The sequence below is a fragment of the Sphaeramia orbicularis genome, chromosome 3 (assembly GCF_902148855.1).
Source record: "Sphaeramia orbicularis chromosome 3, fSphaOr1.1, whole genome shotgun sequence".
NCBI classification, from domain to species: domain Eukaryota; kingdom Metazoa; phylum Chordata; class Actinopteri; order Kurtiformes; family Apogonidae; genus Sphaeramia; species Sphaeramia orbicularis.
The window spans coordinates 48,009,378-48,036,813 of record NC_043959.1 but is presented as its reverse complement, the minus strand read 5'-3'; the positions used below and the strand labels follow the sequence as shown (position 1 = coordinate 48,036,813).

The 27,436-nt window shown below is 39.9% G+C and overlaps 1 protein-coding gene across 2 annotated transcripts in view; it reads right to left on the bottom strand.

Annotated features, from left to right (window-relative positions):
- Positions 1-27,436, bottom strand: part of zfhx3b (zinc finger homeobox 3b) — a 288,910-nt gene that overhangs the window by 125,731 nt on the left and 135,743 nt on the right. The window contains exon 5 of one of the 2 annotated variants that reach the window (XM_030127560.1): positions 23,455-23,819. The gene's annotated coding sequence lies outside the window, so the exon portion shown is untranslated. Of the gene's footprint in view, positions 1-10,483; positions 10,887-23,454; positions 23,820-27,436 lie in introns of those variants that run through there. The other variant, XM_030127569.1, reaches the window with a different exon arrangement.

Below are 27,436 nucleotides of genomic sequence, written 5' to 3'. Positions count from 1 at the left end.
TCACATCCGTGCACATCTGCACATGTGCATGGGCATACAGAGCTGTCCTGAGGAAGCAAGAGGTCTACAGAGTGTGAGAAATAAATGTTCTGTCTCATCCAGGGTCAAAACATAAAGACTTGTTTAAAACATCCTATCTATGTGGAAAAAAGTGCCCAAAACAAAACAATTTCTATGGCTCTAGCACACTAATCTGATAGCGGCATAAAGATGAAGAATATTTGCATGTTTGCATATGATTGATAAAAAAAATACTAGTTTCTCACTTTCATGCAATGCTGTTTAAAAAAAAACAAAAAAAAAAAACTTAATGGTACTCCTACACTTCCTTTTCTGTCCACTGGTGTTTTGACAATGGTGATTTGTGAAAAAAAAAACAACTGTAGAAAGGAAGGAAGTGATGAGAATGGTATCTGTGCCCCTCTTCCCTCCCCCAGCCCTGACCACCGCCTCTTTTCTCTCAGTCCTCCAAACCCATACTCTCTCCAATGTAAACAAAGGCTGTGTCATCTGCACACTTATCCTACTCCTGCTGCTGCTAAGAGGTAAAGAGAACATCCAGAGAGCTGCACCGCTGCTCCTGCACCGTACACTGGCTACTTCCTGTGCTAATCCTCGGCCTCAGAACACACTTCTGTCAGTCTACACTTTTTTTTTTTCAAGAAGGTCTCAGAGCTTTACTTATGACACAGGAAGACCAGAGAATGAATGCTATCTGCTAGCATTATAAACTCAGTTCTCACCTGCCATGTGGCCTGTTGTTACCCATTAGGGCATGATCCAACATGAGGAAACACCTGGCTCCAACAAAAAAGCAGGCAATATACGAGAGAAGCCAATTTTACAGCCATTCTCCTCCTGAGACAGTTACACACCTTGTGTGTCTTGATGGGAAAACATTAGATCTGCAGAAAGGATGCTGCTCAAATTAAAACAAATCTATGTGAGTGTGTGTGTGTGTTTTTTTTTTCTATTATTCTATTGAATCCCTCATTTATTGATAAAGGTAAACAGAAAGGTAGGGGAAATGTAAAAGCGTGGAAGAAAAGAAGGTTACAAAATTTCTTGTCAGAGTGGTACATGGCATGCAAGGAGCAGAAAAACTGTTATAACAGTCAGTATCCGTTCTAAGCGTGCTCTTACCTCACTGACTTCCTATATGTGGTCTGGCTTTGTTTTGTTTCACTGCTTCACACAACAATGCTCACTTGCTACAAAAGTCAAATGTTTAAATAAAAAGAAATTGGCACCATCTACTAATCCTGAACTCAAGCATAACAGACCTGCAAAGGATCACGCCATCATTTACAATACAATAAATGCTTTGTTTATTTTTCTTTTTTCTAAATCAGGGCCACCAGAACATCACCAATAACTGCATAACGTCGCCAGGCCCCCCATCTTCATTCATTAAACAGTAGGGAAAATGAATGTCATGGTGACCAGACGAGGCAAATGACGTCACAAAGCCGAGGTCACCGGTCTGTCACGGCCGTCTAGCCCTGTGTCAGCCCCATGGGACCTGCCCCACCCCCTCCAGCCTAGACCAAATCTCTGTGCTGTGGCACTGAACGTCAGACTGAAAACCAAACAATCACAGTGGGCTCCGTGTCGCATATCTAAACGCCATGGCACTGCCGCTGTCACAAGACGTCAGCCACTGGGAGAAAGCCAGTGGATATAGCACCGTCTGCTATCCAGAGGTGGGAGCATTAAGACCACCGGACAAGAAGTGATGCTAAACTGGATGAATATACATTTTTAGATTCAGCGTCAGTGTATGTGTGTTAGGGAAACACAGGGAGAGCGTATCTGCTCCTCCTCAGGCTAAACACACACTGTACATCTCTAGTTTTCGGTGTTGCTGTGTGGGAGTCTGCCTCTCTCTAATCAATTTATTATGAGCCACTGAGGTCCTAATGTTTGTTCATTTAACACAGGGAAAATGAGAAAGAGCATTTGTTTTAGGTACAGTGAGACCCAGTGAGGAAACCACATGTGTTTTTGGTGGAGGAGAGGAGGAGAAGGGTGAGGCAATAGCACACAAAACAGAGACATGCTCTAGAATAATGTAGAGGGGTAATATTGTGGCTTTGAGGAAATGTTGGTTTAATTGCAGCTTGGTGCAACACTTAATGCGGTCTGTATGACACCTGGCATAAATGGTTTACACTCGGGACAGTGCCAATTATAATTCAGCCAATCAGAAATCTTACATAAATCCACTGACATGCTCAGTGCAAGAGCTAGATGCTTATTTGACGAGATGAGATGGCGACAGACGCACATGCAGTATATCTTCTTTTTAATTACAATGTCTGCAAAGGTGGGAGTAGCTATAAACAATCATCTGTGCCATCAAACACAGCACCCCCAACACTATGCATCACAATCATATATTCTTAAACTGAAAAATAAAATTATGATGCACACTATTTGTCTCATTATTGCTGTTAATGCAAATGAAAACAACAGTGTACTGCTATAGGACAGAGGTATAGTCAGTATCTACCACTCCATTAAATTTGATAATGACATTGTGTGGTGGCGATGGTCCAGATCAAGCTTGGTATGTACTAGCATTCACAGAGGTAGACACAAACCTATAAAATAAGACACAAAACCATTCTGCAGGTAATGAAATATATCATATATCATTATAAATATAAAATTATAAATAAGTGTGCATTTTGGGAACTGTTACCACAGGTCGGTAAATTAATAGCATATACTCTGATCATCTGTATTTTATGTTTGCATAAAAGCACTAACAAAAACTAAACTACTCTAAAATTAACTGACATAATCTTCAGGGATTTAGTTTGTGATATGTGGAGCAAAAAATGGAAAACAGGGCCTTAATTTTTCTTTCAAGTACATAAGATGCATGACATATAAAAAAGGGCTTACTATATAGTCTTTATGAAGAGTATGTGTGTGTTGTTTTTGTGTGTGTGTGCACAAAGAGACATACCCAAGTGTTAGTAGAAAAAAGCGAAATACAGCAGCAGAAGCTGGAAGAGAGCTGACATCAGAGGACTACAGAGGCTACAGCACTTAGAGGCCATTTTATTGCTTTGCTGTGGTCAAGTGAGGTGCACCGAGCTCAATTCCACCACAACAATGGCAAAGAGGGCCGCAGAGACAAAAGAGGGCTATCCCTGCTTCTTAACCCCTTCACTACTGTCAGATCAGTTGCTTGGGGCACTGAAAGGAAAACACCAGGCCACCTCAGGAGAAGCTAGTGCTATGACAAATAGCACGCTCCAACTTCTATGCCTACAGAATGGCTCATGCACACACACACACATAGTAGAGTTACAAAGTCAAATCAATACGTGCATATAAACATCACTAGAACCTATGAATGGGCAGGTGACGTCTCACGCTTTTCTTGACCAGCGAAAAGCAGTTGGTAGCTTCACCTCAGTCTGCTTTCACAGTGAAATACTCTGCAGCCTGCTCTCTATGTCTATCCATCGCTGCCCCTCCCTCTCCTTTGCGTTCTCTCCTACCCTCTCTCTCTCTCTCTCTCTCTCTCCTCCACTGGGAACATGGACAGGCTACTACACATTTGCAAGTGAATTACACTTTTTGTTGAGATTTTTTGTGTGTGAATTGTTAAAAAAAAAAAAAAAAAAAAAAATGGGGAAGAGGGTGTGAGTGGGAAAGGGTGCTCCTGCATTCACTCTTTTCTTTTCTTCATTCTATAATCCTGAGGAAGATAAGCTGTGAAGTACACAGAGAGGAAGTGCCATAGACCTGCTGGGGTCCAGCACATCCTAGGAATACATTCCTACAGCATAGCTAAAACACACACACGTTTAGACAGATAAAGACTAAAACCCTCTCAGCCTCAGATAACTACACTTTTTCAGGAGCACAGTTTGGGTGCAGTGCACACAGAGCAAGGAAAGCAAAATGACTATAAAATCTGAAACCAAACCTGAGCTTTAACCAGATTACACAACTGAATTGTAAAATCATAATATTTTAAAATACACAGTCATTCTCCTTAAAGGCTCTGGTACAACTACGGTAACTCAGATGTAATTGTATAATCCATCTACCTACACATCCTTCCTTCCTCATTGTTAATACTAAGCATGTTTTGGGAGTAGCAGAAGAAAATGACTGGCATGAAGAAAAGGATTTATGGCATCTGTAACAGCATAATGTTCACTTTCACATGGCTCTTTATCTGGCCATTCAAACCAGCCCCAGCACACTGACCGACAGAAAAGCTCAGAAGCTGATAGCTTGATTACACAAACACACACATACACAGTGCATATAAAACTAAAGCCATAATGTTGCATCACTGGCTGACCTAGCTGTAAATTAGAGATAAGAAAAAATGACATGCCGGTGGCCTGAATCACAAATCACCCGTAAATCATTTAAAATACATTTATAACCTTCATATATAAAAACTTAATTTCTGTGTTTTTAATTTTTAATTTTAAAATATGTAACCACTTTTATCTTCTATAAAATATACATTTTTAAAAATTATTAAAAATATTCAACACAACAGATGATATGGAATATGTAGACAGACATTATTTAGTTGACTCACTGTCAATATTTTATACCCGTCAGTCAGTCACACACACGGGCTCTCTGTGACACACACCGACCCACACACACTTACATTTCAGTTACACAATGCAGATTTCACAGACACAGATAAACAATGCGAGGGCAGTTATCACTCCACGGAGCACAGTAACATAGAGGAAGAGGAAGAGGATGACAAAGAAATAGGGGAGGATAAAAAGACGGCATGTGTGTCGTCAGAGTCACAGGCCAGAGGGGCCCATGTATTGTTCCAGGGCTCAGTGTGGGGAGAGAAAGGCGACCTGGGCCGCCTCTGTCTAAGCGTCCTCCATGTTTTATGCATTCTGTCCTTTGTGATGATAAGCACCAGTGTGGAGGGTGGAATGCTGGCCTCCAGGGTCCAAGAAAGGGGTGGGCTTTAAGGGGGCTGGGGTGCAGCTCAGTTCAATTCTGCAGCCCTTGGAGCGGTCCCTGTCATCCCCTTCTTGCCCGCGTGTAGGCATATGTAGCCTATACAGACACGGAACTGCTGTTCATCCAATCCCTGAGCACTGGAGCTAGCCGCTGCTGCCCCAAAAAGGATATATACACTGTCAATCGTAGCCGCTATGCTGCACTCTCACACTGCCGGTCCTGGACACGCATGCATCACATAGCTCCTCAACTCACAGTCGATACAGCATCGCACAAATACAGCGGTCTTTATCACTGTTACACCAGTGCTATCAAACAAATAGCCTTGTATTGCTAAAAACTTGACATTGTGCATTTATTAAAGAGGCAATATTGAGATTCTATTCAAGGACGTACATCTAAAAACACATAACCCTTCTTCTACGACAGCAACAACATTAATTTATTGTGGGAAATGGCATACAAATTTGTATAAATCGTTACACTGTGCTGTAATCTATGACAGCGTGTGAATTTTCATCAATGAAAAAGAGAGACGTGTAAATAGTAGTAATGCTTTTCTACATTATTCCTCATCTTTTGAGTCTCAGTATGCTTGCTACAGAAATGTGGCATTAGCACTATATGTGTCTGCTGGGTTTTGTTTAAATGTTAACATTGGGTTAAATTTTAAGCAATGGTTAAAAATTAATAAAATGGCCACACTATGGCATATTCAAAAGAAATACGATTTCCATCATGCCAATGCACAGATAAATCTAAATGTGAGGGAGCACACACACTTATAGTGACACATGCACATCTTCTCTGTCATAAATCTTGTCTACCACATTGATTTAACCAAGATTGTTAACACGATAACATATTGTGAAAGAACAAACCACAAAAAATCCCCGCCAACCTCACTTGAGAAAGATAAAAGGATGACACTGAAGAAGAAGAAAAGCTCAAACGAAGACAGGGAGGGGAATTTTAGAGAAAAGGGGTGCTTTCGGTGGGTAAAGGAAAGAACTTCTGGACATTGTGGGTTGTTAGGATTAAGGATCGAGTACAGCATCCATGAATACCACAGGGATTCTCTCACACACACACACACACACACACACACACACACCTGAGCATTACAGCCATCTCTACCAGTCTGTCTTCCCACTTTCTCGTTCACCCTTGCACAGAGCCGAGATCCCACCCCCTGCCTGCTCCTTTATGATAGCCTGACATGGCTGCAGGACAACTGGAAGAACCGGTCGTTGCTGTACGATCCTGCATATTCAAAACCATACATCACATTCAAACACACCGTCTTTGTCAAGTGCTCATGTGTACAAGTCCATACAGCTAATGGTGGAGACAGACACTTTACATTAACCTCTGCTTTCAGTCAAGACGCATCAGCTCATAGGTAGGCCTATTCAGAAAGCTTTGCCTTTGATAGATATATAGAAAATTACAATTTAATTCAGGACTGGCCATTAAACTACAAGTTACATAATAATAATAATAATAATAATAATAATAATGATAATAATAATAATAATAATGATAATAATACTGTCATGCATTTTATTCAGAATATATTTCAAATAGATCTGTGGCTGTGTTTTACACATCTATGTACACAGACTTCCTCTGACAGATATGGCCTTCGCCTACTGTTCACCCAAAGAGGGCTCTCTCTGACCGAAGACATGGCAGCGAGCTCCCCCACGGTGCCAGTGCCCGAGAACGGAAAGGTGGGAGTTAAACAGGGAGATATGCGGAGACGCACAGAGAATGAAATGGAGAGAGAAAGAGGGAGAGGCACAGCGAAATGAGGAGAAGGGGTTATGACAGCCAGAGGCGCTGTCTCCCTTTTCTCTGCGTTACCCCCAAACCATGAAACAAGCCTATCAATGACGACTGCTACTCCCTTTATCTCATTTCCCCAACTGGACGTGCTATTCCTGCTCATACCATCTAATGACACGTCAGTACGCTGAATATATATGTCCTTAAATATGGTAATAGAACGGCACCAAGTGCAAAAAGTAGGTGGGACATTATTTTTGTTGCTGTACAGGATCTGCACATCAGTCCCACATCCCAGCAATAAAACTCTAAATATTATCTTCATGTATAATAATATAATAATCATGACAGCCACAATGCATAAACAACTATTTCACCATAAGTAATTATTTCAGTAATATTGTAATCAGAATCATCTTTAATCACTTCATGCAAACACTAAATATAACACTAATAAAGAAACCTGCTGTTTTCAGTCATTTTCATATTAAAGAGTTTTGCTGTGATTTGTCTAACACATCAAAAAAAAAAAAGTTATTAATTTCAACTAAATTTTCCATAACCATATGAACTTACAGGATGTGACAAAGATCTATTAAAACAATCCAAAATAAAATAAAACCTAATTTTAATTAAATTAATTAGATGAAACATCTGAGTGGAATTGTTTTTTTTGCATTAGAACATTTTCTCCATATTGACTGTGGGTTATGTACAATAATCCAAATGCACCTAAATGTTTTAATTCATATGAATATTAAAATGTATTTTTAAAAGCCAATTTATTTTTTTTAATCTTGCCTTCATAAAAATCACTAACAAAAGAGAAATAAATAACACAGATAATGTGCTCAAAATTAAAAACAGGCCTTTTCCAATTATTTGAAAAAAAAAACCAACAAAAAAAAAAACACTATATGTGGTAAAACCATCACTCTGTTGACACTTTAACGGCTCATAGTTCTCATCAACGAAATCCTTCCACTACCACAGATAGGGACGATAACAAGATAGCTACAGCAAATACAATGTCTGAAAAAATCACATATATAAAAAATTGAAATAAAGTCAATGACATTCCTACACCTCTGCCAGTTACTGTTATAATTAAACATAAATATGACAATGAGACAAGACAGAAAAATCAGACAGATAAGATGACAGTAAACAATTCTGCTGTCTTTGTTTTGTAACAGTAGACAGAGAGAGGGAGGAGGAGGAAGAGGAAAGGAGTGTTACTGTCAGACAGGGGAGGAAGGGAGATCACTCCAGTTTTGGCACAGCAGCCTACCTGTCCTATAGACTAGAACGCCTCACAGTTCCCAACCACAGGACTCTGAACACACTAAAACCACTGCTATACACACACACACACACTGCAAATGCACACCAGAAAACACCAACATGGCAAGAAATAAAAGACTGAATATGAATATGATCCCTGATTGAAAAGGCTTCTGCTAATTTTCTTCCGTTTGCTCTTCCACTCTAAAAAGGTAGGGATCTGTTTATCTGACCTCTTCCCCTGATTCCTCCTCTATGGCCCATGGCTATCTGACCCCTCTTCCCAAGCCCCCCCCTACCATAACACTCCCTCTTTTTCCCCCCCTGTCTCTCTCTCTGTGTGCCTGGTAGCTTTAATGTAGTATTTTATCAGACCTGTTACTGGTTTAGTTTTGTTTCTCCCACCCTAAACTAAAGCCAAAGTCTTAATCCTTGCAGATGCTGACAACCACAAGTGCTTTGTGCGGCTCCCAAAACATACCAACAACTACCACCACCCTTTTTCTCCCAGTCAGACCTCCACTCTCTCCCCCATCATCCCTCGGCTGTTTGCGAGGGGGTTTCCTCTCTTTTCTTTTTTATCTCTGCACTCACTCCATGACCCCTGTTCCCCCTGTTTCTTGCTGTCTGACCTACACCCCCCCACACACATACACACACACACACCACCACCACCCACCCACACACATACACAGCTTCTCACCCCCCCTCTCTGTTTCCCCCCCAATGGTAGGCTACACATATCCTTGCCTCTGCTCGCTCGCAAAACCTCTTTTTTCCCCTCTTTCTTTCCCTTCTCTGACGCGAAAAATGTCCGACTAACTTATAATTCTTGCAGCTTTTTTTCCTCAATGCATACAGCTGCATACCGTCTGAAATCCAATGGCTATTTTTTGATAATATTTTGGATGATTTTCGTGCAATTATACCACCTAAGCGCCAAGATAACAACTGCAGTTCCGTTTTTTCCAGTCAAATCCATTTTTTTTTTTGACGAGAATGGCAACAATATAAAAAGTATATTTTTGGAAAGGCCCGTTAAGCTTTTTTTTTTTTTTTTTTTTTTCTTTTCCTTGACTCGCTTATGATTTCCTCCTAAGAGTAGCCTATTCTGATTCTGTTTTAGAGAAGTACAAATGAGTAGTTTAACTTTTAGAAATTCTGCAAATGCCATGTAGTGGCTAAGCTGCTGCTAAATGCATGCAGTGACCTATGGCTGCAGCCTGCACCGCACTGAGTTCCAAACAGTAACTTTACAAACATTAGGTGTGCGTAAGATCAGACTTAATAGGGCAGTGTTTTTGTTTTCATTCCGGTCAGCGATGTTATGGCGAAAATGCTCCGGTTAAAGTCAGGTACGGTAGCCCCGGTAGTCGGAGGCATGTGCTCCAGACTGGCTGAACCAGGGCTCATGTCTGAACCGCTCACACTCCCACGGCTGTCCGTGTTCGGGGCTCTGCTGATCCCATCTTGTCATGAAGGAGACCGGGGTTCCGTTTTTCCTCAACACACCACATCCACATCACACACACACACTCGCAAACACAAACCCCCTCATGCACGCACACACACGCGCACAGACGCACACACACATACACATGTCGATCGATTTGCATGTGACTTCGTCGGGGAATGAGCGAGAATCGACTTAAAAACAACGCTTCAAAGAGGCAAACAGCCACGAAAAATAAAAAAAAGAAAAGATGGACAAAGTGGGGGTAAAGAGGGAAAAGTGTAGCTAGAGGAACTAAGACAGGGCGGAGGGATTGCACATTTCATAAAGACGTGTCGGAGAAGAACAAAAAAAAAAAAAATGTTTATCCAGAAGAGGATTTTTGTAAAGCAATACGGCGGTGCTGAAAAGCCCTGGACGTGGCAAGTGTAAAATGTGTCAAAAAATTAGAAGGCGAGGGATGTTCGCCTTCGCCGGACGCGCACGGACCCACAGGCTGGACTTGGAGCTCCTTTTCTGGGCTGCGCTCGCACGGAGCTGCCGCTGCCCTTCGTCCGCTCCACACTGTCCCTTTCTGACCGCATCTGTGCTTTAAACACGCTTCTCGACACCCATAAGCCTTCTATAGCTTCTGTCGATCCCACCGAAATGCACATATTTGCTTTAAAACCGTGTTTTTCTACGGCCAACTGCTTGGAGAGAGGATCGCTGTCTTGCCCATTTCTTATCTTCCATTCATGAGGAGGAGAGGACGAACGCTGATGTAAACACAGGTAACGATACAAATAAAACCGTGAATAAACCAAACTACTTGCATGAAATCAACTTGTGATCGCCAGTCATTTCGTACAATATGAGAATAGCCAGCTCCGCTACACGTAAAACTACGGACAGATAGGACAGAGATCCAGATAAGTCTACAGCGAAAAGAATAGGATCGTGGAAACACAGAGGAAAAGAGACAAACGCAAAGTTGAAACTTACAATTTCTCGCTGCCGCTTTGTGATCCTCGCTTTTTAATCCAGTATTGAGATGATTTAGCTAAAGATCCCATCAAGGCAGTCCCCTTTTGGTCAGTTTGCGCTTAGGGTGGCAAAAGAAAGATCATTGTTGTTGCGGAGTGTAAAAAAAACGAAGTAGGTACTATTAGTTGTTAAAGGCAATATAAAAATAATTTGGATGCAAAGCAGGCGATGAGTCTTGTGTTAGAGGGAGCGAGGAAGAGGTGAAAGTGAGATCTGATGATTGAAAAGAAAAAACTCTTTGGATCTTTATTCCTGCTAATTAGTTTCCTGCAAAAAATGGCTGTGATTAATTCAGTGCGCATGTGCTTCATTACACAGGCACGAAGGGAAGGGCTAATTAGCCGCCTTCTGGATCAATAAGATTCAGCAAAGGAGAGAGCTCGGGAGAGAGAGAGGGAGGGAGGGAGAAAGAGGAGGGAGGGAGGGATGGATAGATAGATACAAGTAAGAAAAAAAAAGAGGAAAGTAATGATCAGGAATTGAAAATATGGAATTAAGAACAGCGGAAAGTAAGAGTTTGATTAGACGGAAGACAGTGAAAGTTAATACTGGAGCAGGCAGCCGCAGCCCGGCGCTACACACACTGCTTTCCTCCGCTGTTTTTTCACTTTTTGCTGTTTTGTCCCGATTTCAGTTTTTTAAAAAATAAAAGATACGCACATGCCCCGGCCACGGACACTCCATAAACGACCACGCGTTATTTTACTCTATCTCTTTTAACCGCAGTTTGTCTTTTTTTTTTTCTTTTTTTTTTTTTTTTTAGTCGGGTCAGAACTGCAAACGAGGTCGTACTTTAAAGTCTACTTTGAGCAACTTTTCACAGATAGGTGGCTACAGGGACTGAAATGGAAATGCGTAATTGTACTTTTTTTCATCTATTTGTAATTATGCCAAACATCCGTCGTGTTTGTCAACAGCTATAACGGACATTCGCTGTAAAATGACGCATGCTGAAAGCGATTTGTGCAACTGAGGATACTAAACAGTAACATATATGCAGCCACAGTGTAATTCACAAATCTATATTTAACACAGATTATCCTCAGTACAGTAGGACCTGTTTAGATTATCGGAGCGCACACTGTGATTGTTTGATCAAATTTATGTTTTAAGAATTATAAAGCAGTTGCTCAGGGACAGAAGTTGATATCAAACGGACTTGATAACCTCAAAATGATAAGTTTTATAAAGCAATGGTGGGAGAGTCTGCACACGGAGTTTAGGGGAATTCCAATACATTTTCACTGTCATTTTGCGTAAAAATAGGAATATGCTTTAGAACGAGACTATTTGGACAAAACTAGGAGCAATAGATATTTCTACTCATATTGATTATGCATATTTCTGATGAATTTCAGGAAAAAACAATGCATGGCTTAAATTTTCAACCTGAACTTGATCTTTTTGTAAAATATGACACAGAACAGATGAAAAGTACAGACGGAGATGATTTGACAAACGTGCTCCAGTTTCTAAGAGCTGGAAATAACAGTCCAAGTTTCAAATCAGGGTGAGACTTTCTTATTCTATTGTAGACTGATATAAAAGAAACAAATTGTTTTAATGATGTGGAGACATGTAAAACATTAAGGTGCAAATATTTTTCTAGTTAAATTCTGAAACTCCTGACAGGTGCCTCTAATGATACAGTGTGAAGTTCAGCTTTGGAATACTTGTTGAAGCACTATTTCATCTCGTATGGCTATGAAAGTTTAGTTACATTTTAAAATGTGTGTTTTGCGTTAGAATAAATAATAATTAAATAGATTTACAGCAGCATGCCTGTGCAGGACTTGTACATCTTACATAGGGATGACAGAAACAGGTTATCGTCACATGTATTATGAACCTGATGGCCCGTTGTCAGTACATGTCGGTTTTCTTAAATAATAATAACAACAATAATAATAATAATGAAAAACTAGAATTGTGTGACAGGTTGCAGGGTTTGTCCAGTTTGTTTGGTCACATCCGGCCTATATGCATTATATTTGATGCAGGTTATAGTTATTCCTGAATTATACGAAGCAGCCCTATATGGTCAGTGCTTCATTACATTCTGTAGGAATTTCTAAACACCTCTATGATCAATACTAACATAGATTAGCCGAGGTTCTCACTCTTGTTTCTCCTAATAATCTTTCCGTAAAGCACCTCGCCTCTATAACTTGTCCTCTCGTTTCCTCCGAATGAAAAGACTGTATTGCAAAAATCAACCTTTCAGTCTCTCAATGCTCTTTGTTATGATAATTTTATTGTTGATTCTCTAAGGAAATGGACAATCCCTTACCCTCAGTGTGCACACTTTCTGTGCAAACAGCTCCATATAGAGTCCTGGTCCACTGAATACAAGTGGCAGCTTTAACTGATCACATAACGCACTGTGTTTATTGAAATAATACGCATTTAATAGTCTTGCGTCTATAGGCTATTGTGAATTCCGATACAGCACAGAGTCAGAAGTAAAGTGCCACATCTGGAATCAACACTATAGAAGTTATAGTGACTAAGAACAGAATTAAGCATAAGAAATAAGATGGTGTTGGGTAAATAAAACGGCCTGATTTTTCGTCTGTTTATTCGGATGTTTTTGGATAGAAATGCGTTACACAAATAGGCCTGTACTCAAATGCTTTTTTTTTTTTTTTTTTTTTTTAAGATTGCACAGCCTACCGTGAAGTAGTAGAGGTGAAGATGCCTGATGGAATACAGGACATAGTCTACATAAATATATATATTTTTAATTTATTTATTTTGTTTCTTGTTTTTTTTTTTTTTTACTTTGCAAAGGCCTTTGACTTAAAGGTTAGGGAGGTTAGGGAAACCCCATGGGACGTGGCGTTTCCACAGATCCAATTGCATATATCCCTTAGAGGAGCCCATGAAAATCAAACTTCCTATGTAGCCTATATGATCAGGACCCCACTCCCCCCTCTCCATCTCTCCCACTCCCACTCTCTTCCTGCTACTAAAATATACGGTGTGCTGTAACACGGCATTTCCTCTGCACTTGCCTCCCATAAGCGAAGGCAGCCACTGATACCTGTTTTAAAGCAGTGTAGCATCTGCTGTAGCATACCTCTCTCAGAAAAACAAGAAACCTGCATCGCCCCGTCGAACAGCTCACATTTTTTGCTGTGTGTGAGAGGCAGACTGCAGGAATCTCGAGGATTTGCGACGTGTCTGCTCTCTCGGGAAGAAGAGATTGTAAAAATGAATAGGTTGAAAATAGCGTGCGAGAGGAGTTAAAGGGGCTACGAGATAATAAAAGAGTCTGGTGTAATTTGAGGCTTGTACGAGGCAGCTTTGAGTGTGTCAGTCGCCCTAAAGCCTAACAATGCAAACTTCAGTTTACAAATTTATGCAAACGCCTGATTGACATTACTCCATCAGTGACCATATTGAGTATAGTGTGGGCTAAATCAAAAGAGGACCAGCCAGACGGAGGCCTTGATGCTTTTAGGGCCTATGCATCTCTGAAAAGGGGGGAAAAAGGGGGGGGAGAGAACTGACAGGGTCTGAAGCTTTTGTGTTTGCAGCATTCAATTGCGCCTCTCTGTGGGAAGGATAACTGTCCACGTGCCAGCCTCAATAGGCATACATCGATGAGTGGCATTGCAAATTCAACACAACCTGTGGCTATGACAGCCCGTGGATATGACAAAGAAAGGCAGAGTAGCTTAAAATGCAAAATGCTCAGTGGATGTGGGGCACATGAAAGCGCTTGACCATCACTAGAACTGCAATGAACAAAACCGTGCATTCAGACCGAGGGCAAAGCCTCATAATCGGTTTGAACGTGCTTGAACCGTTCCTCTGTGTTAGGGATTTCGTAGACCCATATGCACTGTCTTGTCAACTTTAACAGCGATTCGTTTAACCTAAATTTGATTTAACTTTATTTAATTTAATTGTCAGCTCCTGTAGGTGTGTGTTTGTGTGCGCACGCGCGTGAACACGGTCCGAGCACGCGCAAACCCAAACAAAGCACAAAGGGAAACAGAGGAAATGAGTAGGGGTGAAAGTATTTAAAGATAAAAGCTGCTATCGAGAAAAGTCATATAACTTTATAAAGAGATAACGACCATTATATTCCGAAGGATTTGGGGATTTAGGATGCTCATAGGCTGCAATATTAACAAGGAGACTGTCAGTCACATGTGGAGGATATGGTAAACAGAGATGAAAAGGGCAAAACACGTTCTGTAGGAGACAGTAGGACACATTACGCGAAAATATTTTTAAAATAAAAAAAATGTACTGAACGCCAACAGTCTCACACAAAGCAAAAATAAAGGCTGAATATTGAAATAGCAGTGAAATCAATATTTTGGGTTTAGTGCTGCGTTGAGTAAAAATGACAGGTTGGAGATGTTGCTCCTTGCAGCGCCTGTAGGTAGATGGTCTACTACTGACCGCAGCTGAGCTCATGCTTTGGAGGCTTGGAGGCTAACTTTCAATACAATCCAGGGCACACCTATCTATTTATTTATTTTTTAGTTTTATTGTTTTTTATTTGGGCCTCTTGTGTTTGTTTGACAGATTATCCACGCAAAAAACTTTTTTGGCATGATTTTAATTTTCAGTTTTAATTAATTACATGCAAATTTGAGGAATTTTATGAAAAAAAAAGTATTATTTTTTTCTATTTACTTTTACAGACACTCTTTACGTTCGCATGAGTTACTTTTGTCTTTCAATAATATCAGACTGGACTAGATAATAAAACATGCGGCGTTTACTGCTCCATAATTGCACATGAATGGCTGCTGTCCGGCTCTCCATGTGTCTAGGGTGGATAGGGCAGCGCAGCCAGGTGCAATGGGAGCGCCCTCTTATGTTCAGCCTGACCACAGGGATCAAGCAGCGCATCAACTCTTCACAGGAGACAAGCGCCTGCAGACCAGCTGGTCTTTGCAAAGGCGCTCCTTTGCCTACACACATTGCATATTGCCTGCCTCGAGTGTAAAAGATGTAAATCGTCTTGGTCGGATATTGCGTGGTCGAAATAGACGTGGACTTCCCTAGGTCCTGGCGGGATTCCCAGCATTTCAGATAGATATTCACCAGCCCAGGTACCGGTGACAGTGCACACAGTGTTCCAACTGCGCCACCTCATAAACCACCTGACTGTCAAAGCGTGACAAGGAGTCACTGTCACCTAAATCTCACTTTAATTTAATCTTATTAGCGGAGCATCCTGTAATAATCAATGCACCGAATCAGAACAATTATTTACATTTTTAAAGAAATCTAAAATACTTAAGTAAAATTAACTATATGCAGTCGTACTAAAACGTCAGGATGTAAATGCATTATATTTGTACCATAAATTCAAGATTATGGTCCTCCATTGTAGAAAAAAACAACGTTTCTAATGAGCAGGATGCAGACATTTACAAACATTTACACAGAATATAAAGCATTTTTATAAAGTGTTTTCAAACACTCTGACATGTTTCATCTGCATGTGGCATTTTGACATTTCATATTTTTAAGCTCGTGTCATGTTTATCCTAGGGAGAATGTTCTTCAAGTGGATACAACTGTGTGTGTAACTTCCACTATCAAACTGTAAAGTAACGTTTTTCGTCATCATCGTTGTTAATGTCTGCTTTTCTTGCATGCAATAATACAAGTATTGTATATTGTTAAATGTGGTTTTAACTGTTTGGAAGTGAATAAACATAGTGCAAATCTGCGTTCACCTATTTTTTTTGTGCCTGCTTATAATAATAGATATTTTTTGTACATGGTTTAAACCCATTTGGGTTTAACACGTGTTTTGCGTAAGTTTGTTTTTGTTGTTTTTATTGCAGATGTTGTGTAGGTCTTCTGATTGAAATACTGATTTTCTGTTTGCTTCATTGTTTGTATGGAGTCTGTATATTTATTTATGACCACTACACTTTTGAAATAAAATATAAACATGAAAATGCTCTTGAACTAAATGTGATGATGGTCTATATTTTGTTTTCTGTATTGTAATATTTCCTCCCAGGATTAAAATATTTCAAAAGAAAATGTGAAAGTTTTTCATGTGTGTTAGAACAGATCGCATGCAAAGCTGCAACACAGGAGCAAACCTGCAGCATATTTCGGGATGCAGCTGGAGGTGAGATATCAGACCTGCTTTCTGCTGGTGATGTTGTGATTTGAGAGTTTGGAGTAGAATAAATGACGAGCGGCCGTCTGGTCAGTCTGCCTCATTTACATGAGAAACAAGAAGGCATATCAATTCCTCTCTCTCATCCATTTACTCGTCCTGCCAGTACTACCTTATTAATGATCCTATGCATAATTCAAAAACAGTTTTGACGTCTAGATTTTTAGGGAAATATTCGTGTTAACACATAATCATTCCAAATCTGAAGTCTGTCAATATTTGAAAAATGTCGTAAAACATCCCAAAAATCCTCTGTTGTGCTGCCTTTATGTGGCTGTGGAGATTATTTCACCCTAACCTGCGATTAAATCGAATAAAAGAACACACACTTCGCTCGTGCACGTATGATACACGCACGAGCACGCGCACAGACACACACTCTCTCCTACACACACACACACACACACACACACACACACACACTCCTTTCTCTCTCTCTCTCTCACACACACACACACACACTCACACATAAGGAAAAAAAAATCCAGCAAGCGTGATTCTCCCTCTTTCTGTATCCCACTCTGGGTGTGTGTTTGTAGGAGAGTGAGTGTGTTGTGGGGATGTTTTAATACTGACACTTTTTTTTTCAGCATATTATTATTATTATTATTATTATTATTATTATTATTATTATTATTATTATTATTGTACAACACATACAGATGCCTCAAAACCAATGAAAACACACACACACACACACACACACACACACACACACACATACACAATAGCTTGCCAAGTCTTAGCCCACAAAGCATTCATCACATCTTACTTCAAGTTCACCCTACATTCTTTTTTTTTTTTTTTTGGGAAACTATTTAACCCACACAAATGATGCATGTAACGATTAACTGTGGAACCAATTAAAAACTCCATGTAACCAATTAAAAACAGGTTTGCTTATTTTCATCTTTTTGTACAATATTGAAAAAAACAGATGATGTCTCACAGATTAGCTTCCAGCCGTCACATCTGTGCATCTCCCAAATCCACCTAGAAGTAGCCTACATTTCAAGCTCACGAAATGTGAAATCATAAACACTTTGCAGCCAAACGTGTCTGCACAATCCAACAAAAATAATGGCACTTTTTTTTTTTTTTTTTTTTAAAGCACACACAGTCAGAGCAATTATTACACATGTTAAATATGGAATTTCCCACAGCATGATGAGTGTTTGACGCGGAATTGCGCAATAAATGTGTGATTTAGAATGCGTAGGCCTGTGTGTTTTAATGGACACACACGCTCACATATGGTGCGTTTTGTGAAGAAAGATATAAATTGTGATAAAACGCATTTCAGGTCGGGATGTAAGTGAATAATGGACAAATCCTGAGAGCTGCTGTCACAGACTCCGAGTGAGAGAGAGACTGGCGGGACTCGTGGGGTTTTACACACTTTGGAAATGCTCACTGAAACAGAGGGATCCCAAATCAGAGCCATATGACCACTGCAGGCTGCAGAAACACTGGAGCTGGTGGTAAACCGACCCAAACCGAGCACAGGAACATCACGGATCTGCACAACGCCAAATCTCTTCAAACCCCACTTCGTGCGTGGTTGCATTTGCACTTGAATGTAACAAACTTAACTTGATGTTAGGAAGAGCCCCCCTAACAACCCGACGAGATGAAAGATGACAGGTGGAAGCGACACAGAAGGCAAATCCAGATCTAGGATTATCGCCAGGGGTCAAATCCAAATCCTGCGTCACAGCCCCTGGATGTCTGAACAGCATTTATAGTCCGTGAGGCCCCAGTCAAAACAGCAGTAAGTCCTGCTCTTACTTTTGATTATTCATGTAAAAACCATCAAATGTTTTTTAAAAAAAATTATGCACCTTACTTTAAATAATGCATATGCTTTATAAAATACTCAGATATAAGGAATGTCACTGTTAGAATAAATAATTTGAGTTAAAGAACTAATAACTAATCTAAATGACAATAAACAAAAGAAGTCTAATTACACTAAATAAAATACTGCTTTTGCATTCTGCTTTACATTTCCCTGGTATTTAGCAGCAGTATGTATCCTTCTGTGACAATAACATTCATGCCATCGGTGTGAAAATGTTCAAATATCTCAGACAAGTGAATAGTTTCAGGTGGAAAGCACGCAGGCTTTCACATACGTGGAAATCAGCAACTCATATCACACAATTCCACACGAGGCCTCGCTGATGCAAAGACATCATCTGTGCAGTTACAAGGCAGACCGAAACTCATCTGAAGCCTAATGTGATCAAACCTCCAGAGCTGAGAAGGAGCCCCCTGGACCAGAAGCCACCCAGAGTTGTGTGGAAGTAATTTCAGATGGTCAAAGCAACCTGGGGCAGAATTATGGATGCTTAACACCTATGAGCTCTGCTAAACTTTTCCTCTGTGGCAGGTGATTCCAACCATATTTTCTGTGGGTGGTGAGTTGGGAGGGAAGGGGTCATGGAGTGCTGCCTGTCCATCAGTGGCAGTATACTGTTTCTGGAGCCAATAAACCAAGTGATTAGCCAAGGTGTTCTTTTTTTTTGGCTATTAGCCCGTAAAGCGAGTGATTCAGGGTGAAGGAAGACCTAAAAATGCAAGTGTGCACTAGAGTATTGTTCTTGTGACGTGTGCTGTACACATATAATGTACAAATGCATGCATACAGTTGTGGAAAAAATTATTAGACCACCTTTGTTTTCTTCAATTTCTTGTTCATTTTAATGCCTGATACAACTAAAGGTACATTTGTTTGGACAAATATAATGATAACAATAAAAATAGCTCATAAGAGTTTAATTTCAGAGCTGATATCGAACCATTTTCCATGGTTTTCTTGATAATAACCAAAATCACTTAAGTTCTCAATGGCATTGTACCGCCAAAAACAGTGCTTTTAGGCATTCCATGTTTTCTTTTCTGTCTGTTTTAGTCACATGATACACACAGGAATTAGAACTTGATTGCATAACTATTGTTTTTGATGACTTCTGGTGGTCTAATGATTTTTTCCGTGTGTATTAAATGTTCTACTCTATTCATTTTATATCTGTTCTTATCAGTTCTAGTATATTCTATTCTTTTTCTTACTAATTTACTATATCATGTATTTGACTTACATCTGTACAGCACTTTGGGCAGCTGTTGTTTTAAATATGCTACATAAATAAACTCGACCCTTGACCCATTATTACATTTCTTAAATTTGCTTTGTATAAACACATCTGTGCAACCCTTGAGCTGAGCTTTAAATGTGGATCACTCCGGCAGTCTTGCAGGGATTGCACGGGGAAGACACTCCGAAATTACACCTGTATTCATGCACATGGCCTGCTTTCCAGCTGAGATTGCTTTTGTGTTATGTATATATTTCACCATGTGTGTAACAGTCGGCTGACCTCATTCCTATGGCAGAAATACTACCCTTAACCTATTTCAAACATAAATTGTGGGTTTTTTTGTCTGGTTCAGTATTCTGGCTGTCCACATGTATAGGAGACACAGAGGGGGTTTGGTTCTACAGAGAGTAAATAATGGAAGCAAATGGAGGCTTGTGGCTCTTTCTGAGTTTTTTTCTTTCTTCTGGCATTTTTCCCCTTTATTACTTAGTTGATGGTATGGAAGCATATAGCAAACACAAACAAGAGAAATGCAACAAAGGTTCCCAGTCAGAATCAAACTGGAGATATTGTACCCATTGATCCACTGGGGCGCCTTGATTTCTCTTAAACGCGATAACACATGCAGGCGACCACATAAGTGTGTCATGTTTGAAGAAATTAAAGCAAGTAATCACTTCTAATTCTCTGTGGTTACTGAATCATTTGTCGTGTGCATCTCTACAACGTTGTGGCGTATCAGCTCAATCTAATCCAGTTAAACAAGTTGTTTTGCTGCTTATTGGAGCAAAAAGATATCAACATGAAAAATTGTCTTTGAATTCCAAAAGGTCATACCCTCCCAGTGGTCAAATGACAGGCAGTGATGTGATATTCTCTTTTATAGCTTAGAGGATAAAATGTGCATTAGATCACATGCATTAATTCACTTCATGACAGCTTGTAAATTAATCTGGAGTCATTAAATTCATCTCTTGCTCATCTTGAATCTGATTTTGTATTCCAGATTATTTCATGCCTAATTATGGAGTTTCTTCAGACCAATTTTCCCCATAAAATATGACATAAACACATCAGCGTCATGGGAAATGTGGACTGCGCCTTTTAAAATTCCTCACTTTTTCCAGTTTTCAAGCCAACAAAGGTCAAGTTTTACAGTTTTGCAGGTGGGGATGATATGCCGAGGGTTCCTCGTGTCCAACACTGATTTCTGGTGATTGAATTCATCTAAAATGTATCAGTCTAGATGTGTGGTTTCACACATTATTTTACCACAATGAAATGATTAATTGAAATGGGAAGCATGCCTATATATTTGTACAGTTTGAAGATTGTGGTTACATTTGAGAATGCACAGCCAAATATGCAACCAGCGTGTCCAACCCTTTAATACATCTGGGAAATGCATCTACAATCTACAATTTTATGCAACTAGAGTTTGATTTTCATTTAAATGTTCTACTTTCTGTCCTGTATTTACAGACACTAACACATTATGATGTACAGGATGTCACTCATATAGCTATTTAGACTGTATCAAATTCAGAAATATGTGGTAAAGGTACATGACCAGTGAAGACTTAATTGAAAACTGATGAGATGGCTGAATTTGATGTTTCTGTCTAAGAGCACATAAATGAGGATGACATTATTTGTGATAACAGCTTCAGATGTACCATAATGAATGTTTTACTACACGCCCATTTGTAATCATATATTGCAGTACATGTCACAATTCACTGTATTTCTCCATAAGCTACAATATAACTGCCTGAGCCACACACTGATTGAATGGAACAGTGCAATATTTTGGCAGCGTGTGTGCATTTTGAATACTCGCATGAGACACAAAGCATCTAACAAGAATGATAACCTGTGTTTTGTTTTTTTCTTCCTTTTTTGATCTTATGGTTTTTACTATGTACAAATACATTTCCTCAGGAGGATAGAGGTTTTAACGCATTCTGTTTAGAATTGTAAATGTATTGCATAGGCCCTGCTGTCCAATTACATATATCTTTCATGTATGAAATCATGCATGCCTTTTTCTCTTAAAGGGGGGGGGGGGTGCACAAAGGGACCGACCCCGGCTGCAACAGAACAGTGTGCAGCCCACATGAAAAATAAGGTCTAGTGTCAGACCCCTGAAGCCCTGGGCAAGGAGTGCGGCTCCATCAGTGCACAGACCAGGGAGGGGAGCTGCTTTCCCCCAGACTGGAGCCCACTCCACTCCACTCCTGACTCCCGCTGTATTATCGCTGTCCTCTTGTAAGGCAGCTGACCCATAGGATCCTGAATCAATAGATTTCAGATCACGTCCTTAATTAGATCCACAACAATAAATATTGTTCCTTGTGCTTTCAAGTGTTTTATTTTTCCCATACTAAAAATAATCTTTAAAGAGGCAGTTGAGAGAGAGAGAGAGAGCGAGAAAAAAAAAGGAAAAGGTCTGTTTATTTATTTTCACTTCATTCTCATTTTCAAAACAACGACTTGCTGCTGGGTACTAAATTTCAGTGACCTAAATTTTCCAAAATTGCTTTGAACTTTTCAAACAAAGCTGTTTAGATCCATAACTTATCAGTATGCCCTGCTGCTTTCACTGTCATTTTTATTACCAGATTCACTTAATTGCATAAACACTTTTTAATTGCTATGTTTAGAGTAAAAAAAAACCAAACCAAAACAAAAAAACCTCTGTTTTGCCTTCTTATAATGTGGGGAAGGAGCTTTGCCACATGTGTACATATCCTAATTCTTATATCCTGTTATCAGGCTCGTTTTGGTTTCAAGGCTCTGCATTGAAAAATAAATAAATAAATAAATAAATAATGTAGGTTTTCTTATCAATCAGAGGAAGTGAACATAGTCCAAATACTGTGGGATCAGGTCTTAATCACTGACTGAAAATGTGTCACTCTTTTGCAAAACAAGAAGGAAACAACACCCTAAAATTGCACGTGCAAAGCTGAGTAAAATCAAAGTCCCTCTGAATAGGAATATTCATTTTACAACCATATGCGAAGCCCAAAGTTGCAAATATGCATCAAAATTTGCCATTTTTGCTAGAATACAAGTATATTTATTCTTAAACACTGAAGACACATGTTTAAAACATAACATAGCTCCATCTACAAACACACGCAAACAGTGGTGACACTTTATCAGCAAGAAAATCTGTTTTGTCTCATTAGTAAGCCAAAAAATGCACATTTACATATGCTGGTCTGCAAACATCTATGAAAGTATAGCATGTGTGCATGTCCAAACAATGTGAGACATACGGTATCTAATTAGCACAGAGCTGTGTGAATGCTTCGCGATTTGTCTGGTGACATATGTCAAGTCTTGTCTCATCTCTAGCACATTTGCTCAAGCTCTAGCAATTCACTGGCTGACTCTTCAAGAAGCAGGTGAAGAACCCTGGGTAAATGTCTATCAACCACACAACCTCAACAGAACCTCTAATCTGAGAAGAACACATAGCTGAACAGAGCATGAAAGCAGGGCGTTTATCTGCACACCTTTCCTTTACACTAACTCAGAAGCCAAGCTGACCGTATGGGGGACAAAAACTGGGGACAAGTTAGCTTCAAAGCCCTGAAGAAGTTAAAGGGCTTAGGGCTTGGACAGCAGGAGCAAGGGGGACTTCACAGCCTTACCTGATGGGGTTTTTGGTCTGGGTTGCCACCACACAGAAGCCTTTCTGAATGTGTTTTCGTTTCAAGTGTTCGTTTGAAGTCAGCAGGCAGAAAGGTCACGCCCTCTTGGTCACAGCAGGTTTGTTGAAGCAATGGCGGATGGCCAGTGGCTATTGCTAACGTTCAGACTCTCGTCTCTTTCTTTGTATACACGGGAAATAATAAAGAATAATGTAAAGCTATTGATCCAGTGCCTGGGCACCTTAAGAGGTTTTGGTGATATACTCCTAGAATTCCAGGTATTTCCAGGGTTTTCCAAAGCTATATGGTTTGGGATTTAGGGACTCCCGGGTCACAAGAAGAAGAAATCAGGATGACACCATCACCTGCAACAGAACACAAAAGAAAGAAAACAGTCAGAAGTGTGTTTTGAACACATCTGAAAAGAATGACACTTCCATTGCAGCCCTGAAAGAGCACCCACAATTTCTGTACCCCATCCCTGAAATCTGAGAATATAATGAATGTCTTTTAAGAGAAGGAAACCAGAGCAGTATGACTTCCATCAGGATCTCAGAAAGAAGCAGGTTTTTTTTTTTTTTTTTTCCAGAGCCAACAAAATTAATCTATAATTATTTGTATGCTATTACAGCAGGACAGCCTCTTATGATTTCAAGATTACATTTAATAGCAAATGAACTGCTGTGAGTAATTTCTCTTCTCATTCCACTGAAGACTTTTAAGATGAGAAATGAAAAAGGGAAACTTAATTTTCCTGTAACCAGAACAAGACATATTCCTGTAATAGCATATATTATTGACTGTTCTGCAGAGGATCACTCGTATACGACAACAAAGTCTCATAGACAATACATATTTATTCAACTGTCAATTCCAGCAATGGGGAGAAAAAAAACGTGTAAAAAAAAGACTTTGAATTCCACATGGGCCTGGTTTGTGAAGCTGGATAAATATGCTTGTCATATGTTCCAATAGTTCCACTGTGACAGAGATTTAGTTAGGGAATACAGGCGGGAGAGACAGACGGTTTGTGATAACTGAATAGGTCTTTTGAAGCCACTTCCATTTGGAAACACTGCACGATTATTTTTACCTCTGTGGTTAAAGCCCATGTTTAATTGTTCCCAAGAGTTCTTATTGTGGTGCTGATAAGGAGCTCGGGGAGCAACATTTAAAACTGCAACAAAAATAACTAGACTCTTGCTCATTGGCCACAGGTCTGAAAGAGTGACAACAGAGAATCTATGCAGAACAAAAGAGTTAAAAGAGAACAGAAGGAGGCAGACAGGCCTAGGCTGAGGTCTACGCTTATGACAGGTTTGTGACTGAATGGTCTCGACTGTGTCTGTCAGTCCTGATGTTAATGCATGCTGAGTTTAGAATACCACCATTTTTGTTCCACATGTCAATTTAAATAATGATCCCTTCAAGACACCTTAAATAAAGTCTATAAAGCAGATCAGTTAATAAATAATATTGATGACAGTGTTATGTCAGCACTTACAGCGGACACTGTTAATTTGTTGTCTCACTCCTTTAAAGGCCACGACTTACCGGTTTGTCGGGGCGACCTGTGGGAGTGTGTGTGTCGGATCAATAGCCCACCCACAGCAGAGCCGCGGGCCATCCCTGACCTGGGCTATTGATTAGGCCTGGCTCAGCTGCCAATAGCAATGTGCTAGATGTGACACCAGGCTAAGACAGGAGCTGAGGAAGGGGGATTCTGAATTGCCAGTGGCAGCCCCACAGCACACCGCAGATAAAAGTCAATTCCACTTAACCAAATCACTGACAACTAAATAGTTAGCAGACAGAAGAATGCCAAGAGTCTCTGATGGCAGCAGCTGGATGGCTTCGGGGATTTCCTAGCCCCTGACCTGTGTCGAGGAGCGCAACAGGCCATGGGAGAAACACTGTGACTTATGTAGGCCTCTATTTGTGCAGGCAGCATGACCTCTGCCTGCATGTCTGTCTGTGTGCTTTTGAACCTGATCACTCCTCTGTTGGTAAGTTACACCTGTTTTACTGATTCATTTTAATGGACCCCTATAGATTGATTGTGCACGATCAAAGTATTTGCAATAGGTAATGATAACTAACTTATTATTATTATTATTATTATTATTATTATTATTATTATATTTTTTTAACAGTATGCATACATTAAATCTGCTAGATTTTTACAGTGCATTTACTAAAAAAGTAATTGTATATTGTTATAAAGCACATATACATGGATTTTTGAACCAAAAACAAACAAAAAAAATTTTTGTATCTACATTTTTACAAGTGTGTAATCATTATCATAGTGTTTTAATAATGTGTGGCATTTTAAGGTTACACAATGAGTCTGTATTAACAAAAACAAAAGCATTATCAAACTTTGTATGGTCCCGTTCACTTCATAAATGTTAGGGAAAGATACAGAGGTTTAATGCAGAAAAAAAGTACAGAAATCTGTAGCAAAAATGTCCCAATATGTATTTAATGATATTTGAACCAAACAACTCTTCTCCTTACCCTATCCAAAATGCTTTTACTGCCTAAATCTAAAAACTCTCAGAGGTTAAAATGTGAACTCTACTCTCTGGTGGCAAGGTCCTGATTTTTGTATTTCCCATCCACCTCAACTGCCTCCAGCCTATTGAGAAAAGGCAGAAAAGTAGCAGATCCTTCAATGTCAAATTGCAATATGTATGTGTGGTTTGCAAAAATGGAATGAACAGAATTTCTGCTGTATGACCACTTATTCTTATGGCAAATTATCAGATTTTTTTTTAGAACATATAATAAAGCGGGGCTGTGCAGTCGGTAATGCCTGTGTCTGCCTCCACAGATGTAATGCAGTCTCTCTGAGGTTGTCACACTCCTTTCAATCCATCTTGCTCCCAGTCATTACGAGTCTACATTAGAGTAGTTTACATGTCACTTTACTGGCCCTTTGCTTTGTGAATGTAATTCTGTGACCACTGCCTGCTTGTACATTCAGCGCCTATCTATGGTGCCATATCTCTCCTAGTAATTGCTGAGTGACAGAAAGGCAATACTGACCACTTCATGATAGGATGGCCAGACTGACTGGACACTAGCCTCTTGGCTCTAGGTCACTCTGGCCAGACTGACCTTATCTGCCCAGGTCGTTAGGGGTCAGTCACCCAGAATTTATAAGGAGTTTACTTGAGTTGCCGTGGGTGCCATACAGCAAGGTCGCTTGACCCTGGCGAACTGCTTATATCGGGTATTGATTGCAGTTTGTCTACTTCAGTTGAGGCTGGACTAATCTCCCAACACTAGGGTCTCAGGGGCAGGGGCTTCAGTGTAAAGTTAAGTATTGGAAGTAACAAGCGGGCTGGTGGGGCGAGTGGATACCAGTGACCATAAAAGAAAAACAACAAGAGTTGTGGGGCTTTGGGGTTTAAAAAAATACTGGATGTGTAAGAACAGTGAGAGGGGCTGGAAAAAGGTTCTATTCTTATGTTGCACTCGGGGGTGAAGTTGTGTGCCTGACACTGTCTTGAGTTTAAAATGAGACCTTTTGAAATCACATTTTTAAAACTTTTTGTCTATTTTAGTGCAATGCATTAACTGAATGTGCAGTTGAGGAATCTGTAGCTGTTTGTTTCTGTCTGAACAAACAGGGTCACCTGTGTGTATGATTTCAACACATACTATTATATCTATCGCTTTAAGCTGATTTTCTCTTATTTTTTTCTTCTGGTTGATGTAAAAGTAGGAGTCACTAATAAGTACTTTTTCTAATTATCACTTGTTGCCAAGAAAATGTATTAATACAGCTATGATCACAATTAGCTGCGAGTCTTTGTGTCTATCATTCGAACAACATATGAATAAAAATGTGATTGTTAGTAAGCAGCTAGATGTGTATTTGTGCGTCTGTGCATCTGTATCAGCTCATGTCTGTGTGAGACCCTTTATGTACATACTAAAGCATTCCTGATGCTCGTTAGATCTTGTCTCTCAG